Source organism: Suricata suricatta, chromosome 6, assembly GCF_006229205.1.
Source record: "Suricata suricatta isolate VVHF042 chromosome 6, meerkat_22Aug2017_6uvM2_HiC, whole genome shotgun sequence".
Classification (NCBI taxonomy): Eukaryota; Metazoa; Chordata; class Mammalia; order Carnivora; family Herpestidae; genus Suricata; species Suricata suricatta.
In genome coordinates, this window is record NC_043705.1 from 141,533,181 (window position 1) to 141,549,620 (window position 16,440).

Consider the following 16,440-nt stretch of genomic DNA (forward strand, 5'->3'; position numbering starts at 1 on the left):
GTCACTCCATATCATTAACAGCCACCTGTGCTCTCGAGGGGAACAGGGAAATATGCAAGAGTCACCTCACTCTGGAAAGATCATGAGGGGAAGTGCCAAAGAGAGAAGATTTCATTTCTCCAAACCCTTGAAGACACAAAGAACTGTTCTCGAGAAGCGTTATACTTCAGGGCACAAGATGTCTCCTTATGGCTCTAACGATAATCCCACTGCAGGGAAACAGGTGTTCAGTCTTGATGACTGATGGCAGCTCGGAAAGTCTGCAGCATTACATCCACTGCGTCTGTCTAAAACGGAGCTGAGATACCTTAAATAACACACAGTAGCTAAAACAAAAAACAGGACAACACTAGTTCGCTTCTAGTGATTTCTTCAACAAATGCGCAGGTGAACCATAAATTCACCTGGGTCAGAGGAAAGCTTCACTCTCCTGCACATCGATGCTCTTGTCTGGCCTTCTGGAAGATGTATTGGAGGAAACAGAAGGTCCGAGAGTTTGGACAGCCTTCTTGCAGCTGCTCTTTTGCAACATCCCAGCCTGGGTGCATCGCTTACTTTGATCTCTCACCCTGAGTCCAGCACTTATGCGTGGGGTCCTTCCGGTGCCTGTGCTGCTGTCTCAGCCTGGAACAGGGCACCCTTGTCCTCATTTAGCGGTGAGAGGTGGTGGTTTCCACTTTAGGTCTGAATTGTCTTCAGTCCCTGAATTCTTTTTCTTTCCTCAAACCTATAATATTCTGCCTGCTTCTGTGACCCTTCAGGAAGCTGACTCCATGAGAAGACGGTTGCTTAACAATAAGAAAAAAAGAAGGCAAGGATTTTCTCTATGTAGGACCCAGCCTCACTTTATTTCAGCAATACTTGCTGAAGTGAGTATAGATGCTTCCTTGAACACAGCATTTTGCCAATAAGGATGCAATGGTCTCTATGCCCCATGGTGACTTTGGGTTGCAAATTCAGAGGCAGGCAGAAGTGTGAAGGTCAGCAGCCCGCAGGAGTCTGCATGGCTGTGATGTGTGGGAGGGGAGTGTGCATGCACAAGAGGGGTTTCTTCCACACTACCTGGGTGCTGGGAAGCATGGGAAATTCTGGGAAAACCAGACTCGAGATGACAGAGCTGTCTTCCCTGCCCTTCCCCACAGCAGCCCCGCAGTGACAGTTGTGGGGAAGCAAGGACTGAGTGTGACCTGGGGCCTCAGCTCCAGGCAGAGGAGCAGAGTGGGGATTCATAAATGCTGTTCCTCCTCTTCCAGGCAGCTGGTGAGTCACGGAGATGTGTGCTCATCAGAGGCATTTGCAGGAAGGAGTGGGGACTGGTTAGCTGGGGGCTGGGTGGAGGGGCTTCCAACAGCTGATATGTCTGAACCCACAGAGACGGGGTTTCCAGGATTCCTAAAGAAGAGAGAACTCCATCCTGCATAGGAAAAGGACATGAACACCCGGCTCAGAGTGGTCTGAGTAACCGGACTCACAATTTGTTCAACCAGCTGCTTACAAATAGGCTTAGTCTACCATAGAGCCTCAGCACCTTCAAATCTTCCCAGAGATGTGTTGGAAAGACTGCACAGAGTGGTGCCTCCTGGGCCATTGGAAGTAGGAAGGGCCATTATGCACGTGGTTAGGGATTGGGGGGTTGAGAGAGAGTGAAGAAGCCCATTTCCTAAGGCCTCCTGTTGTGTTTCTTCATTCAGCCCCACGTTGGGGGCCACTTGTCAGGTCTCTTGCCCCAGGCGTCCTGCACGAGGGGAAATAAATCAATGTTAACATTTCATTCTTGCATAAAAAATCACAACACCTACAATTTTTATAAAGTTTTATAATTCAAATAGTAATTTAATGTAGTGTAAGTAAAGCATGAAATATTTCCTCCTGCTAAGGTAAAGATAAGGGAAGGACACAAATGAGCAGGAGCCAGGAATCATAATGAGCAAGAAGCTGGCTGTGGGGCACAAGGAGATAGCCTCTTAGAGATGCCGGGACACGGGGCTGGGAGATGATGCTGGAACACGTGTCTGGGACATGGGGCTGGGACATGGTGGGCCAATGAGCGAGGGAGGGCATCTTCAGTCCAGATGGGGGGGGGTGGTTGATCTAAAGGGAAGAGTCACTGAGAGCTGTTCAAGGTGAGATCCTGCAAGGGGAACAATTAAACATAAACTTATCTTACTTGCAACTTTTCTGTTCTTTATGCATGTGTATGTAACTAGTTGTTACTTAACCTTATAATTCCTGTATAAGTCTAATTACATGAAATAGAAGTTGGGGTTTTGATTTTTTACTTTGCTTTTCTGTTTGGAGTGTCATTGTAACTACTGTATTGTAAATAATGGAAAATAATTGCATATGTTAAAAAAACAAATTGTGTTATATTAAAAAAATAAAAACCTGTAGCTTTCAAAAAATAAATAAATAAATTACATGGTTTATAGAAATATTTCATATATGTTTTAGTCTCAAAGATGGACTAAGGATTGAATTATAGTTTATATAAAATAATACTGTTAATGAGAGTGACATGTTTCAAAATAAAGAGTAAGTCAAAGATGTGACTTATTAAAACCATTGTAATCTGTGATATTGGCTAAGCCCCATGCTCAGGGCTTCACCTTATTTAATGCTTAAAACATTATTTTGGGCAGAAATTGCCACTCTTTGTAGCTTTGTTAAGTGTCTGACTCTTCATTTCAGTTCAGATCATGACCCCATGGTTATGAGGTTGAGCCCACATCAGGCTCCACGTTCAATGTGGGATTCTCTCTCTCTCACTCTCTTTCTGCCCCCTCCCACTCATGTGCATGCACACACTCTCTCTCAAAATAAATAAATACACTTTTATTTTAAAAAAGAAAGACATTTTCACTCTATATTTTACAGATAAAGATATTTTAGAGGTAGAAAATAATATCAAAGACATCAATACAGAAAAAAATTTGAAAAATAAGTGTGATTTGAAAATAAGATTAACTGGGGCGCCTGGGTGGCTCAGTCGGTTAAGCCTCCGGCTTCGGCTCAGGTCAGATCTCAACGTTCGTGGGTTCAAGCCCCGCGTCAGGCTCTGTGCAGACAGCTAGCTCAGAGCCTGGAGCCTGCTTTCGGTTCTGTGTCTCCTTCTCTCTCTGCCCCTCCCGTTCTCATGCTCTGTCTCTCTCTGAATCAAAAATAAATAAACCATTAAAAATTTAAAAAAAAGAAAATAAGATTAACAGAGACAAGTATTTTTAAATAAATAAACAAATCGCTGACTAATTTAAAATAACAAAAACTAACACATGGATTAAATTTGTAACAAGATGTTATTATGGGAAGCAGCTATGTAGATTTCTATGCTAATAGAATTAAGAGATTCAATGAAAAAATGAAAAATAGTATGAATAGATGATTCTAGGGTAAAAAGTACCAGATTTAGCCCAAGAAGTAGAAGATCCTTAAAATACCAGCAGTCATGAGAGAATTCCTGAAAATTGCCAAGGAGTTTATTAAAAAATGCAGTAAGAACTTCCCTTTATAAATGGTATGTAAGAAATGGTGACAAACTACCACTCCTTACCACATAAACCGTCAAATATTTTGAGGAAAGAAGGTCAGAGAGGGGACCAATTAAACTAACATTCTTTATGGAGAAGAACCTCCACTCAGTGGGCTGAGACACTAGACATTATCTTCTTGGGGGCATTTGACAGTTTTTGGAGGAATTCATCTTGAGTCCTGGCTCAGAGCACAGGATTCTGGGAGAGAAAGAAGCCAGCGGAGTCTGCCTGGCTGCTTGGGCTGCTGAGGTCTGTGAGGAAGCTGCTTTGCTCCAGGGGGCATTTGCTGACTGTTGGCTGGTGAGGGAAGGTAGGGGGATGGGCTGCATGGTCTCCAGGACCAGGGGGCAAAGTGGTAATTTGTCACCATTTCCATACTGCTGCTATGTTTGTGGTGGGAACTCTCAAGTCCATTCTAGATTTTCCATGGAAATGCAAAGGATCTAGAATACTAAACTCCCTTAAATAAGAGTCACCAGATTCCAAGTCTTATGATACAGCTGTAAAGGAATGTTTGATAACATTTAGCATCATTCTTGATTTAACAATAGTAGCAAATAAAGTATAAATAAAAATAAAATTATATTACTTGATAAAAGCCAGCAATTAAAGACCTACAGCAAATGTAGTACTGTGTAGAGCTACCTTAATACCCATTAAGCAGAGAAACAAGCCAGAGGCACCTGCTATTCCCTCATTATCCAATGAATGTTCCGTGCATATGCACTGATGCACACAAGACTCTTTCAATACAAGGAGATGGGGGAAGAAGTACACAAGTGTTATGGGGCTTGCAAAAAAAGAAACAAAATTTTACTATAGATATGATGGTGTGCACTGAGAATCTATTGGGAAAGTACTATATCAACCATATCAATCAGATTAGCATAAATTATGATGCAGAATGCCCAAATCTCAGAACTCTAATACCAGAACGCTTCTTTCTTGCTGATTTAGTGTCCACTATTAAGTCTGACTTTGTCTCCAGGACAACTACCAGCATTCCGAGCTGGAGAAGGCACTACCCAGTAGCTACCATGTGTGACATGAGACATCTTGGGTTGCTGTGAGTTTGTTATAAGACCCTGGGGAACAGGATATTGGGTCTTGAATGCTGCCATCTAGAAATGACAGACGTCACTTTCGCTTATACCTCAGTGGTCCCATCAAGACCTATATCCACACCTAACATCGAGGCGGGGTCGTTTCATCCTTCCATGCCTCTGGAGAAGAAAATGAGAGCATGGGTAAGAAGTAGAAATGTTTATTGCAGTCACTGAAGAATAGGAACATTTAAAAAGGTAGAAATAACATCTGGAGAAAATTGTGAAACATTAGTTTTGAAACAATGAAAGAAGAGTAATACAATGGAGAGATGTGGGAATAATCCAAATAAGACATTCATTTTATCTGACAAAATGTATAAATTTAATAAGTTCCTAGGGAAAAATAAAAGCAGTTTTGAGAAAAGTGACTACCCAGGTGGGGAAATATTCTAAATGCATTTTAGACAGGCTAAAGACTTAAATGTGAAAGCAACATTTAAAAATGTTAAAAATACACATAAAATATCTTTATGACCTTGTAATGTGGAATATATTTTGTGCAGGAAACAAAAGGAATAAACCATAAAGGAAAATTTCCATTAAAATGTGGAAAATGACTTCTATATGATATTAAACCTTAGTGAAAGTCAAGCAAAGATTAGAAAAAATATTTTAATGCTTATTACAACGGACTCTTGTTCAGGATATATAAAGGGACCTTATAAATTAATAAAAGAAAACAAATCTTAGAAGAAAGTGTCAAAGGATCTCAACAAAGAATCGAAGCTGAACACAACACATTAATAAACACCTAAGGTGATTCTCAGTTGCATTAATAATTAGAGAAAGCAGACTCTGCAATACAGCTAAGTTTTAGGATGTAGATCAACAAGAAATAAGAATGGTTATTTCCTATTGGCAGTATGAGTAATACATGTAAATACTTTGGGGAATTATGTAGCACCATCAACCATGAATGAAATAAAAAAGGATGCATTTATTCCATGATTCCATAATTCTACTTTTATGTAGAGAATGAAGATAAAGTCATATTTCTACAAGGATATATGCACAGGCATGTTAACTGCAGCCTTAATTATGCTAAGGAACTATTATAATTTTGTTAATAGCAACAGATTATGGAAAGTTAGAGGGTATGAATAAAACAAGATGGACTAAATAATAATTGCTAACTCAGAAACAGTCAAAACCTGTATGTGTCTGCATGCATATGTGTATGTGAACATGTGTATGAGTGCATGTCTGTGTATTTCACTGTTTTGGTTAAAAATATATGTGTATAACTGTATGTATGTATGTGTGTGTATGTCTACATATGTTTATACATCCATTTTTAGATTTATTTGTGGGTGTCTTCATCAACACTCACAATACTTATGTGTTATCTGTCATCCATCTAAATATTTTACTGAGGAAAAGATAAAAATCTCATAATAGTATGATTACATTAAATTACCAGTATAGATATATTGCTAGTGGGAGAGTAAATCCCTGTAATTTTTCTAAGATATTATTTGACAGTAATCAAGAGTTTAAAGATCATTATTATCTTTAATTTACCAGTCCTACATTATGCATTTGTGATGTGGGATTCATTAAGTCATGTCAAATACTTACGCAAAATATTTCATTATACTACTATCAATAGATTAAAGATAAAATAATAAGTCACTCTTCATCAGAACAAAGTTGACATTAATTATGTTATAGTAGATACTAAAATGTCTCTTTGGTGGCATAAGAGAGGATTTACATTAATGGAAAGACCCAATATGCTCTTGAAGGGGACACTGCAATAATCTAAATATGTCTACCACTCTGAATGATATCATATAATTAATACACTTTCCCCCAAAATCTAACAGAATATGGTTAAAATGGACTATTCTAAAATTGTTACGTATACAGCATAGACTCTCTGTGACATCGATCAGGATACACTAACTTTGCTACAGTGAGAGTGACACCCACACTCAGTGACTAACATATCAAACGTTTATTTCCCCTCAGAACATAGATATTTGATATTTGCATCATAGATATTTGCTTTCCATGGTTGTCATTTTCATGCCAAACTCAGCCTTCTGACACCTGTGCTTTCTGGAACAGTGATGGACGTCAAGACAGAGAGAGAACAGAGCATGTGACGAAGGATACACAGCCTCTTACAGCACTACCTGGAAGTGTCACTTGTCACTTTCACATTTCATTGGCCAAAGAGGGTCAGATTGCCATGTGTGAGTTCAGGAAATCGTGAAAATAAGATTCTACTGAAGGCGGACAGTGATAACTGTTTTAATCTGGCAAAAGATAGAGGAACTAAGTCTCCTAGATAGAAAAATAGAGATCGATTTATGATATTTAAAGCAAAAATAGGGGCACCTGGGTGGCTTAGCCAGTTAAGTGAAAGACTCTTGATTTTGGCTCAGGTCATGATCTCGCAGTTGGTGGGTTTGAGCCCCCTGAAGAGCTCCATGCTGAGCATGGAGCCTGCTTTGGATTCTCTCTCTCTCCCTCTCTCTCTGCCCATTCCCTGCTTGCACACTGTGTCTCTCGCCTCTCTCAAAATAAAATAATAAACTTAAAAAAATAAAGTCAGTTTCTGACCCTCAGTTAAAAAAAAAGCAAAAACTGTGTCCCAGAAATATGTGCATGCATATGTTTTCCTAACAACATATTTATTTATATATGTTTAAATAGATGTATATTTATACACATGTGTATATATGTATATATACATATGTATATAAGCATAAGTGCATAATATAAATATACATAATTTTATACATCAAATATATAAAATATTAAATATATATAACATATATAGATATTATATATTCATATATTTACTTATAATACATATCTTATGTGTCATATCAACTAGTATATATGCATTATGCATAACACATAAAAAGTATATTATATGTTATAATACATAATATATGGTATGTATGTTACATTATTTATATGTATATACAATATATTATACACTGTATCTATAAATATGTAATTTATATACACTTACATATTTTAAGAGTAATTGAATATATAAAACAAAATATATTACTTATATACTTTATATTTATATGCTCAATATAATATATATTACATATTATAATAGCTATGTAGCATATAGTTGGCCCTTGAATTATGCAGGGAGTAAGGGTGCAAATGCCTGTGCAGCAGAAAATACATGTAGAATTTTCGGTTCCCCCCAAACTTAACTATTAATAGCCTACTCTTGACTGGAGGCTTCACTGATAAGGTAGGCATGTATTATGTATTGTACTCTTACAATAAAGTAAACTAGAAGGAAATGATTAAGAAAATCATAAAGAAAATACATTTATAGTAATGTACTGTACTGATTTTATTATTAAAAAAATTTTTACATTTATTTATTTTTGAGAGACAAAGAGAGACAGAGACCGAGTGTGAACAGCGGGGAGGCAGAGAGACAAAGAGACACAGAAACTGAAACAGGCTCCAGGCTCTGAGCCGTCAGCACAGAGCCCAATGTAGGGCTTGAACCCACAAACTGTGAGATCATGACCTGAGCCGATGTCAGACGCTCAACCAACTGAGCCACCCAGGCATCCCTGTTCTGTATTTATTTAAAAAATCAATGTATAGTGGATCTATGCAGTTAAAATTCATGTTGCTCAAGGGTCTACTGTATATATAATATATAAATAATGTATGTAAAGTAATATATGTAATATTTGAATATATGATATGGGGTCTTACTATTAAATATTTGTTATATTTAATACACTGAAATGTATAAAATGTCAGATACATAATATTAAAATATAAATTTAAATATAGAGATTTCCCAATGTGAAGAAAAGAGAGGAGTAGGTTGAAAAAAACCGATCAAATCTGCAGGAGGTTGTAGATACTCTCAAATGATCTAGCATCCACATAATTGTCCCTCAGAAGAAAAGCATAAAATTGGAACAGAAAAAAGATTTAACACCTTTTGACATATGATGAGAAAACTTACTTATGTGTGCGAGAATCTCAGTGAGACTCAGGCACAGTAAATATCAGAAGAACCGTTCCGAGATGCACCGTAACCAAAAAGTTTTTAACCAGAGTTAAAGAAAAAAAAAAAAAGACCTTGGGTGTGGCCAGAGAAGAAAAGCCACGTTATGCGCAGGCATGCAAGGATAAAAATAAGTGCTGATTTCACAGACGATAACAGAAATGCATTTTTTTAAGTACTGGAAGTTAAAAAACAAGTTTATCAGCCAAAAATATCCTCTAAAAATGAGAAGAAATCAAGATGTCTTCATGTTACCAAGCGCGGGAACGATTTGCTGCCTGCAGATTGGGGCCACAGGAAATGTTCATGCGGGACATTTGGGATGAGGGTCAGGGTGCCAGTGGGAAACTTGGATCAAGAGGCAACAAAGAGGAGCGCCAAAAATGGTAAATGAAGATTAACGGCAAAAGGTGTGCTCTTCCTTCTTGTATTTAATTTGTAAAAATCCTGACTTTTAAAAGAAATAATAACACTATAAGGCAGGTGTCAGACATTCATAGGTAAACGATTCTAGGAGGCGGATATTTGATTATCCCTAAGTTGCCGGAGAAAAGAACAGTGCACCTCTAGGGTTAAATGGCTTACCTACAATCCCAGAGCACACAAGTAAAGACCAGAATCTGACCTATCGCCTTATACTATTTCTTCCTGTTATCACCACTCTATTAGTAATGATTTTATAGCAAATGTGTAATCTATACCAATTGTGTAATTAAGTCCTCACATTATGTTCATGTGGTGAGCATGGAACTGTCAAAATACTGAATGCCATTGAAGGTATTTAGTATAGTATTTGCTTATATTTTGTACAGCATTCATTATCCCAGGAAATACAACATAATAATTTTTCAATTAAATACAAGAAGAGAGAGCACACCTTCTTTGACAGCTAGTCATCATTTACCCTTTCTGGTGCTCCTCATTGCTCCCTCTAGATCCAATTTCCCAACTGGCCTCTTGTCCTTCAGCCCAAATGTCTGCCGTGAGCGTTTCCTGTAGCGTTTTTCTTCTGTTTCACTAACCGTTTTCAATCCTTCAGAATGCTTCAAAATTCACTCAGATTTCACTATAATATCTGTTTCAACTTGAATTTCATTCTTAGGAGCCACTCAAGAGTGGAAAATTCTATAAGCCACGGAAGACTTTGATGTGAAATATTTATCTACTTTTGTAACTCGTATGCAGTGACTTCTCACAATAATAACTCACTCAGACCAAGAGAGCAGTAAAGGGAACATTTGCTCTCTTATAAATATATAATCAGCAGTTTTATGCCAGAAGGTGACCAATTTATATTCTAATAAAAATAGGAAATGATCCTTCAATTTATAATATCTATATCCAAAGAAGAGCTTAAATGTATTACATAAATCCAAGTCCTTAGACACTTTTCTTTTCTAAATATACTTTTGAAAACGGAACCTTTTTAGATCTAAGGAACGGTGTGGAAGCTTGGAAGTAGAACTCTATATGCCTCACACCATTGCCCTTATTATTATCTTCTTACATTAGTGTGGTGCATGGCGATTAAGAGATAACGTGCCATTTTCATCGCCCCCATCACAGGCATATCCTATCGCCATGACTAATAAGTATTGATGTTAATTTTGATCAACTGGCTGAGGTAGTACGTGTTAGCTCTCTACAATCTGAAGTTACTCTTTTTTCCATTTTAAAAATTGTACTCTTTAGAAAGCAGGCGCTGTATGCAGCCCACAGTTAAATCACGCAAGGTGCCTGGGTGGCTCAGTCAGTTAAGCATCAGACTTCTGCTCAGGTCATGATCTCACAGTTCACGAGTTTGAGCCCCATGTTAGGCTCTGTGCTGACAGTGCAGAGCCTGGAGCCTGCTTCAGATTCTATGTTTCCCTCTCTCTCTGCGCCCCCCCCCCCGGCTTGTGCTCTCTCTCTCTTCTCTCTCTCTCAAAACTAAATAAACATTTTTAAAAAAGCGTGTGAAAATACATTCCACTTCCTTGAGGGGAGAAGATTGGTCTTTTGGGATCTTAAGCATTTCTGGAGACTGGGAATATGTCATGCAAAATTGAACAAGCATCTATATACATACACATATATGTATGTTTGTATATATATTTTTCCTTTCATATGTATGTAAAACGATAAAAATTACTTCATCCAGTTTAAGAGCTTCTGGATTTTGAAAGGCAATATTAAAACAACGAAGACAGACACTGCAGATTGGAAGGAAATATTTGCAAGTCACACATTTGATATTCTTTACATATTCTGGATACAAGAACTGAATCGAAGATGCCCTATCAGAAATGCAGTTGATGATGTGGAGTAACTGGAACTCTCAGGCACTCCTGAGGAGGACATAAAATGCTACAGTCACTTTGGAGGACAGTTTCGCAATGTCTTTCCTATTAAACATTAACCTATCATATGACCTAGCCATTCCACTCCTAAGAGTTTAGACAATGTAAGTGAAGGCTACATTCATGCAGACACTTCTATGCTTATGCTCACCATAGCTTTATTTTCAGTGGTTAAAAACTGGAAACAATCCAGATGTCTATGAACAGGTTATGGACAAACTTTAGAATATCCATATTATGAAATATTTGCTCCATAATTAAAAAGAATGAATTACTATATTGATATATACAACAACATTGATAAATAATAAAATATGCTAAGTGAAAGAAGTGTGTCCCTTGTGTGTGTGCCTATCTATCCATCCATCCATCCATCATTATCTGTCTACATATAATTCCAGAAAATTAAAAAACTAGGTAAGTGTTTGCCTGGGTATCTGAGTGCTAAAGGGAGGAGGGAATTATACAATAGAATGAGGACTGTTATACTTTGGTGTATGTCTTCACTCTCTTGATTGTGGTGATAGTTTTATATTTATGCACCTTTTTCAGTTTTGATGTATGTGGTCTATTGTATGCCAGTTATACCTCAATAACATTTTAAAATATATGTATATATATTTCATAAGGCATAAGTAAGTAATCTTTTTAAATTATTTACTATAATTTAACTTTATTTCATCAAAATATGTCTTTGATAGATTCCTAATGAAACCCATAGTTGAAGCATTAATGCTTGAGTTGGAGAGCAAATATTTTTGTTAGTTTTCCCCTTTATCTCTAGTGTTTAACCTTTAATTAGGCTTAATTTATAATGGATAACTAATTGTTCAAAGTAGTATCCTGCTGAGTAAAACATGCTGTTTAATCTAGCGGAGCCTGCAGATGTTATGCTTTGCTTTGTCATCATTCTTGATAATTGAATATTGTTAGTGGTTATTTATTAAAGAACATGCCTTTATATAAAGTCTTTGGTTATAACAGCTCATTTAGCATAGTGACTCAAAGTTTAAATTCCCACACTATTTAGAAAGGAAGTCCATGCTTAAAAATAAAAGTCAAAATTTGTGTTCCAACCACTTGATTTCAAACCAAGTAGATTTTATGTTTAGAAACACTAAAAAAAAAAGTGTTTCATTTATAAATACGGAAGGAACAAAAAAACATCACTGCAACAATCCAGAAAGAACCAAAGAAATGTGTGAGGACAAGCATACAAAAATTAGTCAACCTTGCTGTTTTCTCAGCTGCTTATATCTCAGTATTTGCAAATATACCTAAAGATGCCAACTCCTCAAAGCCTGTATTTTTAGTCATTTCCCAATGACGTCTGGAATTTTGTGTCATGGATAGCATTCTGCTTCACTGTCTGAACATCCTCAACGGTTCTTAGTCTGGGAAGTTTCCCTTGACCCTATGAGACCATGGTGAAAGGAACACCAGGAAGTCAGAACACTATCATAATGCATCACACTAAGTCAAAGAACTTTAAGTCCTAAGATGACAAAGACTCCATTTGTACTGTTTTGAGGACCAATGCTCAAAGTGGATTTTGTTCTTGAACAGTGTCCCAGTAGATTTGATGACATTTGTTGGCTTGAGGTCTGATTTTTTTCCCCCCTCATAGATTTAAGATTTCTATCTAATGTTGAAAACTGCACAAATTTGTATGGAATAAAGCCTAGAAAAATTAAAACTGTAGATTGAATAGTAATCAAAATTAATCCTAGTGTGTATGATGGAGGGAAAATTTTGGTGCCATAATTTCTCTCTTCATGGTGTTGGACTTAAAAATCAGTTGAAATGTATTTCTGTACCACAACTTAAGCTTCAATAAAAGTTTGCTTAATTAAAAAAAAAAAAGAAAGGAAGTCCAAATTGGTAAGTGGAATTCCATGAAAGAACTTGCCCATTTTGCAATATTTCATACATTCCATAATATAGATTTCTACCCTGTTCCCTTAACATTGGTCATGAGCAGTGGAAAAATCATTAAATGAAAATTACTTGGGGATTGAAACCATGATAATGACTGATTCTTAACACTTCCTTTGTGTTTTACTTCTTAATGTTTATTTATTTTTGAGAGACAGAGAGAGAGAGAGAGAGAGAGAGAGAGAGAGAGAGAGAGCAAGTAGGGGAGGAGCAGAGAGAGAGGAAGACACAGAATCCGAAGGAGGCTCCAGGCTCTGAGCTGTCAGCACAGAGCCCATCACAGGGCTCAAACCCACAAACCATGAGATCATGACCTGAGCTGAAGCTGGACACTTAACTGACTGAGCCACCCAAGGGCCCCAATTCTTAACACTATCTTAAATATATTGATGACTACTGGGAATTAATTTTCTGCATAGCATGAGCCAAGTTCACATCGTATTTCCTAACTCACAGATCTAGGTTTGAATGTGATATACTAATTCTGATATGGTATACCTGTGCCTATGTTCTTACCTGAATCTCCCCCAGAGAAAGAGAAAAAAATGGAAACTTACAAGCTTTCAGCCATTTGCATTCTTAAGAGAATTCATTTCTTAAATAAATGTTAATTTTACAAATAATTTTAGATTTTACAAAATGTTACAGTGTTAGTTTGGAGAATTCCTGTATACTTTACAGTCTATTCCCTATTGTTAATGTAAGATTTAATAGGTGGATGTAGAGGCAAGAGGAAAGAAGGAGACCAAGTTAAGGAGCAAAGGAAGTCTTTATTGGGGTCTGCAGTCCCCAGGCTAGGTTTTCTGACTCGGGTGAGGGGAGTCAGGGAAGTCGCGCCCAGTATGGGAGGGCAAGGTGTTTATGGATGAAAGAGTTCCGGGTTTGGTCTCGGGTGGGCAGACTGCCAAGTAGGGCATTTTGGGGCTGTGACGGGGTGGGATTGGTTGCCTCCTTATCAGGGTGAGAGGAAGCTGGAGCTTCATGTTTGACTGTTTGTAAATGGCAGGGACATTGCAGGTCTGCAGGTGGGGGTCGCCAGTGCATGGAACTCTCCACAGCAAAGTGGCCACTGGGTCTCCATCTTAAGGGAACTCTTACAGTTAACATGTCGAAATTCTGTGGAATACTTGTCCCAACTAGGAAACCAACATTGGTACATTATTATTAACTTAAAGTCATACTTTATTCAATTTCTTACTTTTTTCCTAAAGTCCTTTCTGTTTCAGGATCTCATCTATGATAAAACATTAGATGTATTCATCATTTTTTAAAACTAAGCATGTTCTTTTCAGTGTCGAGAGACAACCTTCTTCCCTGAATTCCAGGCACTGTCCTGGTTTTGTTTAGTGGGAAAGCTGTATTTTTTTCTCCATTTAAACTCAAGGGCCAATGCTTGTATTTCAGAGCATCCCAAAACAGACCACCCTGCCCTTCAAGCTACATATTCTTTTAAATCTGTAGTATAGGCTATAAAATTCATTTTGTTTATTTAAAAAATTATTTGATGTTTATTTATTTTTACAAGACAGAGAAACAGAGTGTGAGCAGGGGAATTGTGGAGAGAGAAGGAGACCCAGAATCTGAAGCAAGCTCCAGGCTCTGAGCTGTCAGCACAGAGCCCGACAAGGGCTCAAAATCACAAACCACCAGATCATGACCCTAGTTGAAGTCAGCCACTTACCCAACTGAGCCACTCAGGTGCCCCTAAAATTCATTTTAGATGTCTGCTATGCTTTGACCTTCTCTTGTTATAAGTGAAACTTTGTGACCCACTCCCAGGTGATGTCCAGTCCACCCTCCCCAGGAATTATAATTCTAATGATTGTCTTTTATGTGACAGAGTTGTCCTCCAGGCGCACGGATTTTAGCCCAAAGCTTCTGTTGCCATAAGAACCTACATTTCTGCTTAGCCCAAATGGCATCGACCTTGGTAGGGAATCTCTTGCAGTGGTTTTATGGGTTTCTTGGGTGCACTGAGGTTTAGAATTAAAACTCTGACCAGCAGTTTCTGAACCTGGCTCAGAAGTGGCGTGGTGAAGCCGCAATGATTAATCTGGTTTCAGAAACCGGAGTGCAGTGTTCATCACAGTGATGCTACGTGTAGCCAATGAAATGCAAGTGGAATAAAAAAAAAAAGAGAAATTATAGGTGGAGATAAAAACCAACCAAGTGAGAAAAACAAAGGCTCTTTATCCAGTGCTTACTACAGCGAGGGAGTTGACCACTATCACTTGACTTTAGGCAGAGACCTAGCAGGTAGAGGAGTGGGGAACTGTACAGAGGGGAAAAAGAGGTGACTTCGAGTGTGCCCTGAGTGGAGGCTGTTGGCATGAGGAACCTGGAGGTGAGGTGACCAGACGCAGGCATCCTGGATGATTAGTTAGGGTACACACATATTTGGCTTTATCTTGCTGGTCTTAAGTTAGAAGTAGGAACAAAAATTAGGGAATCTGTCAGTATTAACCAAGTTCTGGCCCCTTTTGGCCAGTTGTTACAGGGGTTATTGGTTGGTTTTGGGGATCAGTCACTGGAGATAGTGGTCTGACTTCTTACAACTCTGGTCGATAGAGAGCAGGCTGGCTTCCTGGCCTGGTTATGTAGATAATGAGTTGGTATGCTGGCTGGTTGCTGCAGATTGTGGGTCAGAGTTCCGTTTTCATATATGGTCTGGAGTTGTCCATTTATGCATCCAATCTTTCACATAATTTATTTCTAAAAATGTTTCTATGCCCCTTCTTTGAAATTCTGCTCAGGGGCACCTGGGTGGCTCAGTTGGTTGAACATCCTACTTCAGTTCAAGTCATGATCTCATGGTTCGTGGGTTCAAGCCCCACATCGGGCTCTATGCTGACAGCTCAGAGCCTAGAGCCTGTTTCTGATTCTATGTGTCCCTCTCTCTGCTCCTCCCCTGTCACGATCTGTCTCTGTCTCTCAAAAATAAATAAATGCTAAAAAAATTTTTTTTTAAAGAAAAATGAAATCCTGCTCAGAGCTGCAGATCATGGACACTTGTCTGGTTCTCTGGTGACACTCCAGATGCTGAGGTGATCCACACCATATCACTCACAATCTGTGATTCATTAAGGTTTGCTTTATGCTGTACCATTTAATAAATGATGGGGGCTATGGCTTAGACTGCCGTTGGCTTTTATTTTTATTTTTATATTTATTTATTTATTTTTTTTACACAATTTATTTTTTTATCATATGCAATTATTTTCCATCATTTACAATACAATAGTTACAATGATACTCCAAACAGAAAAACAAAGTAAAAAATCAAAACCCCCACTTCTATTTCATGTAATTAGACTTATACAGAAATTAGAAGGTTAGGTACCAACTGGTTAATCACCTAATTTCACAGCTATCTGAAGTGGCAATTGTAATATAGCAGCTTATCTATGATACATTCAAGATACACGATACAATTTATTATTTGCCCATAAGTTAAAACACAGCCTGCTTAATACCTTTCCTTAAATTCCACCTCTATACTACAGTATACTTGAGGTCCATGCAAA

At 37.9% G+C, this 16,440-nt stretch overlaps 2 long non-coding RNA genes across 3 annotated transcripts in view; one reads left to right on the top strand and one right to left on the bottom strand.

Moving 5' to 3' along the window:
• Positions 1-353: 353 nt before the first annotated feature.
• The window catches only part of LOC115293900, a 24,224-nt gene continuing 8,137 nt past the window's right edge, over positions 354-16,440 (bottom strand). Inside the window, exon 2 of the long non-coding RNA XR_003909665.1 lies at positions 354-1,735. This is a non-coding gene — a long non-coding RNA (uncharacterized LOC115293900). The remainder of the gene's footprint in view (positions 1,736-16,440) is intronic.
• Positions 4,545-16,440, top strand: part of LOC115293899 — a 25,469-nt gene continuing 13,573 nt past the window's right edge. For both annotated transcript variants that reach the window (XR_003909664.1, XR_003909663.1), the window contains exon 1: positions 4,545-4,774. This is a non-coding gene — a long non-coding RNA (uncharacterized LOC115293899). The remainder of the gene's footprint in view (positions 4,775-16,440) is intronic.